Raw genomic sequence first — 6,022 nt, forward strand, 5'->3', positions numbered from 1 at the left:
ATTATTTACCAAAAGATATTTTGATGGAGGATAAAAGATATTAACATATCTTAGAGATATAAGTGATTAGTAAACATATCATTAATTCAAATTTATCTAAAAGCAAATGTTCGAAAACCTTACTTCCTTACACCAAGTACCGTGATTTCTGAACAGAAAAAGTATTTTGCCAGAAATAGAGGTCATGACGATACGTCTTTAACCAGAATATGGCACTTCAATTTAACACGTAATTCACTTATAGTCGAAAGCTGTCCATTAGAATTCAACCTACTCTATGAGAACATGATGCTTGCACTGCCCTCTGGTGGATGCATTATACACCGTCTACAAGAGTGTCAGACTAAAACAAGTCCACAGTAGTTGTAAAGGGGAGCTCAATGGACACGGCTTGACAAGGGATCCCACACAAGGACACAAATTCCGTTCAAATTCGGATGACAGATAACAATATGTTATATGAGCCTACCTGCTTTTTTAAAAATCTCATATATATTTTTCAATATTCATTTAATGAAGATTGGCCTACCCTTCAACATTTAATGAAATACACAAAAAATGTAAGAATAAAAAATAAAACACTACTAGTTTATATAGACCAACCTTAAACATACAGTATCCTATATTTTGCAACGCAGTCTCTCACATAGGTAAATCCATTCAACATCTAAATTAAAGTTTGTGTAAGTCCAAGTTCGTCATGTTTGTCTAGGTCAAAAGCATGACATGAAGAGTGCTGCCATCTAATGGTTATAATTTCATGTCATTTTTATCTTAAAAGTCCTCCATCCAGAGATACCGTTTTCCCTTTAAAGTGAATTTTACTGCACAACTAGAGTAAAAAATTATAATATAGGCTTTAAAATATTTTATTTTTTTTTTTTAATATGCACCATAGACTAACAGCCCTAACAGGGTTAAGGTAAGTATATATATATATATATATATATATATATATATATATATATATATATATATATATATATATATATATATATATATATATATATTTATATAACCCATTTTCATGTATTATAAAATGTATGCAAGACATTTTACTTTATGTAACTTCAACAAGATCTTTATGAAGAGTCCTTTACACTTAGGCTCTACAAGAGTTAAGATTGTCTTGAATTAATCAATGCTAATATCTAATAATTGTGTCTAATGCACATCCATCCATCCACTTATCATCCATACTTTCATTCCATTTAAGCCATCCCTTGAATTTCAGCAGAAGATAACCAAAGAAATCTCTCAAGCAGCTGTCATCAGAAGAGGAAGCCACCCTGACAAAGAATAATGATGCAGAAATATAGAATATTAAAAGAAATTCTATATATATATATATATATATATATATATATATATATATATATATATATATAAAAATTGTATTACACAAAAAGGGAGCAAAAGAAGAAGGTGAGTAGAAAATGAGGAGTGGATACGTCAGGCTGTTTGAAGTCGGGCATTGTATTGGGGGGTTATTGTGTCTGATGGTGAGAGATATAATGAAGATGAAGAAAGTGAGAGATGGAGCTGATGTTAATAATGCGTCGACCCCCCGTTGCTCCCAATCACCCTCTTCATCGCCTAATTGACCAGGCAGGGTCCCCTGAGCCCTCTGTTATAATTTATTAACAATTCAAAGATAAATAATTCACGACTTGGAAAAGAAGCTATAGCGGACAGAGGCTGTTAATTGAGCATTGGGAGGGAATGGCGAGGCCTCTGTCCTGATTTAACACCACCCTATTGTTTTTATCTCTGTTTCTTTCTTTGTCTTAACTTTATATCATACTCAGTGCAAATCAGGCAGTCCTTATCTTACTTAAGGAGCAGACACATTTAATTCTGTTTACGGACATTTCATGGCCGAAATGTCAATTCTACACATTTCACATGTGTCATATCTTTCTCTGCATTTAAAAAATAAAGTGATTTAAACTCAATTGTAATTGCAAATAATTTACGAGTTTTCTTTACAACAGATAGCAATGCGCTAATAACCACTTTGAACATCTTAGCCACTACCCAAAACAACTGTCCCATCTCAAAAGAATTGTAAAAGCATGTGTACTAATATATCTGACCAGAGTTATTTTAGTATAATTGAGTTACAGTTTTTATTAATAGTGTGAATTATGTTTTATTTTTATATTTTCTGTATATACTATATATTACTTTTTATATGTCCAGGGCATAGTTTGGTTTGACAAACTACGCCCCTGCGCATGTCAATATAGTGTTTGTTAATTTATATTTCACCACTATTTTTAGTTATTTTTGTACATCCAGCTACACTAACTATATTTGAGAAATAATGCATCGGCAGTTAGCTGAGATTTATTTATTTATTTTTACATGAATTAATACATTTATTTTTTTCAGTTAATATTTATTTATTCATTTATTTATTACATTGTGGCACCACTTTTGCATTAAAGAAAATCTTAAATTTTTGAAACTTTAAAGGAATATACAAGGTATTTCATGCTTTTTCAACAGTCAAAATCAATACTGAAAACTGTAAACTGTTTGTGTTAAATTTTTTATAACATAATGTAGTGTACAGTAAATAGGTATTAGCCCTCCTGTCATATTGACAGAACAAGAACAGCTTGAAAACTCTGCCACAGGATTTACAAAAAACTATCTTATTTTTTTTTAAATGTCTAATGCTTATACGGCATGCTAAGTTTGATCAGCACGGTTCTCTAGGGCTTTAGATCATTAATAAACCAATCTTGATTCAAAGCAGCTAATGCTAAAAGTTTGCTCTCCACTGAAGCACAGTTTCTACTGGGATATAATAAGTCAGAGAAATATCCCTCTGAAGGTCTTCTTTAGCTTGCTTCTCATCGGGGAACGGTTCATCAGAAGTTTTCAACAAGGTCCATACAAATCTCCAGCTGCCACAGTACAACATACAGAGCCTTTAATGATCGCTGCTTTGGGGAAGAGTGCGGATGGGAAGATAGTTTAACTCTGCTCCCTTCATATTTGTATTTTTGAAGGCATCACTGTAGACTTCACTTAATCTAAAAGTACATCAAAGCTTCGAACGCTGCTTGTGCTAAACATTTGTCTGGTCCTTATTACCAAAGTGTGTGTTATTATGCTCGTGGGACACTGAAGAGTCTAAAAGGAAAAACAAACATGCGCCTTTAACTCACAAATAACTGTTTATGCTGGTACAAATGAGCATTCTGGGTAAACAAATACTCTCGAATGCTAAAATTAAAACGTTTTTGGTGCCTTGTGACTTGGTGTAAATGATCAATAGCAATGGTTTATCTCAGATCAAAAGATTTTAGTCAGGTGTAACGATGAACATTATATCAATAAATGAGTGGCACTGGTTTCCAACTTATTAATGGTGCTCTGCTTTAATGAGCACAGAACTGCACAGCTTCGCGAGCGGGTCCCGGTCCGAGGTGGAAACACCTCTCCGGAGACACTGCATTTTGCTTGCTTGATCTATCCGAGTTTATTGCGATCCGTCTCTTGCATGCTGTAAAAGCAGATCTCCAAACCCGCTGAGAAGCCCGGGCTGGTGAATAATAGAACAAAGAGAGAACGAGCCTTCTGAGGTTCCCCTGCTCTTCAGTACCCCTCTGTTGAACACGGGGGGAAGAGATCTGCCTCATCATGAGAAAATGCACTGATGGGTGGAAAACAAATGCTAAAAAGACATCTTATCGTGTTGTTGTGATGTTTGGGTTAGATAACAGATGCCCACACATACACTTGTGGGGAATGACGGGTTACACTTAATCTAAAAAGATTTTGTATATATTTTTGAGAAACAAAAGCCTTCTAAGGTTGGGTGATACGCTCAATGTGTAGTTTTTGCTGTCGAATGTGTGTGTGTGTTTTTTTTTTTTTTATCAGGCACTTTAGTTTCAAAATGACATATGATTAGTTTGGCAACTTAAGTGTGATAGTGTTGAGATGGATATTTGTGTTGTCTTTTATTAAAACGTCAAGATAGCTTTAGAGGCGATGAGTTGGATTTGTTCACATTGTCCATTACAAAGGAATGAGTCAAGATTCTGATTTATCGATTTGTTTGTGGTTTCAATTTATGTGGCTTGATACAATTTTATTATTGTCTCTAACAATCACAAAGGCTGTCACCTAAATTTATTAATTAAAAAATACTGTAAAAACAGTAATATTTTGAAATATTAGTACAGCTTAACTGTTTTGAATTTGAATTGATTTTTTTAAAATGAAGATTTGCTTCTTAAGAAACATTTCCTAATTTTATAAATATGCTGCTTAATATTTTTTTCCAGGATTATTTGATGAACAGAAAGTTCAAAAGAACAGCATTTATTTAAATTCAGAAATAATCTGTAGTTATAACTGTCCCCTTTGATCAGTTTAATGCATCCTTAACTGAATTACAGTATTCATATCTTTACATAAAAAATATACAAATTGTAAATCTTGTAATGCATCTATTATACTGTGTACGTTTTGAAGTTTTATTGTAATATATGTATTAATATTCTACATTTAACAGTGCATTTTAAGCTTTTGTGATAAATATTATTTATATTATAGAAAAAGATCACATTTAATTGTGTTCATTTAGTAAAAACTGTGAAAATGTTAACTTTTTACATTTTTAAACATATTTTAACTCAATTTTTATTTCATTAAAAAAAATATTTATTTTGCTTCTTTCTTTAAAAATGTGGGATTGGCAACAATTTTTATTTTTGTTAAACTGATGTTTCCTCTGATTAAAATAATACATTTTAAGCCATTTCAGACGAATAATCAAGATATATTTTGTGACAAAGTAGAATACGTGTGTGTGTGTGTGTGCGTGTGTGTGCGTGTGTGTTTGTGCTGTCAAACAATAAATATATATATAAAACCACATACAGTATATATTTTGAAAATATATACGTTTATATATTTATATTTTATGTTATATATATATAAATATATTTAATATATAAACATATTTTTCTTAAATATATACATGCATGGGTTTGTATTTATATAAACATAATAAATATACACAGTACACACTTATATATTATGTATCACGATTTATCATTTGACAGCCCTAATTATATATATATATATATATATATATATATATATATATATATATATATATATATATATATATATATATATATATATGTAGAAATTTAGGCTGATTTGGCTGTTGCTACTGGAATGGTGGGTCCATTAAAACTCATTCAGTCATCAAGTACTTTTCCCAGTTTATTTGTGCTGACATATAGGAGTAGACATTTCACAGATGGCATTGATGGTAATTGTTGGTTTCTAAAACCCATAAACAAAACCATTAATAAAATACAAACACAATAGCAAACCTTAAATCATACATCTGAAATCAGCTTTAACAATCAAATGAGTATAACATTAAAGAGCTACTAAACATAACTAGAATTCAATATCATATCAAACACAATCATTTAAACTAAAACAAATCAAGAAGGAAACTTACATAATCAACAACGCAACGATTCCACACAAGCCATGTCTGAACAACAGCTTTTGGTTCAAACAAAAGGAGACTGAAACATAATTAGTAAGGGCCACAGGTGCTCTTTATCAAGACACAGTCAGCCAATCAGATCACAGCAGGATTTTCTACAGCCGCCCCCAAATATGTTAACATATTTGCATTTACAGAAAGTTCATGTGGTTGAATTATCAGAATCAGTCAATTCAGGAAGAACAATCAGACGGTTGACTGGACGAATTAAATATTTCCCTTTGCTGAAAATCTCAGCAACTCTCACTCTTCCATCAGAACTTGGCAAAATCTTACTGACAGTCCCTATAGGCCAGTGTCCCCGAGGAAGCTGAGGTTCCACAATCATGACAATAGCAGAATGAGCTATAGGATTACCATCAAGTTCCCACTTTTGACGAGTCTGAAGACTTGGAAGATAATCTCGAACAAAACTGACCCAGAATCGATCCGCAAGAACTTGGCTGTGTCTCCACTTTCTACGGGTAAGTA

The 6,022-nt window shown here is 32.2% G+C and overlaps 1 long non-coding RNA gene across 1 annotated transcript; it reads right to left on the reverse strand.

Moving 5' to 3' along the window:
• Positions 1-5,175: 5,175 nt before the first annotated feature.
• Positions 5,176-6,022, reverse strand: LOC113044743 (uncharacterized). The gene is made up of 3 exons (XR_003275906.1): positions 5,510-6,022; positions 5,379-5,380; positions 5,176-5,316 (listed from the first exon to the last, which is right to left on the reverse strand). It is a non-coding gene; the product is annotated as an uncharacterized LOC113044743 (long non-coding RNA).

Source organism: Carassius auratus, chromosome 26, assembly GCF_003368295.1.
Source record: "Carassius auratus strain Wakin chromosome 26, ASM336829v1, whole genome shotgun sequence".
In the NCBI taxonomy this organism is placed as follows: Eukaryota; Metazoa; Chordata; class Actinopteri; order Cypriniformes; family Cyprinidae; genus Carassius; species Carassius auratus.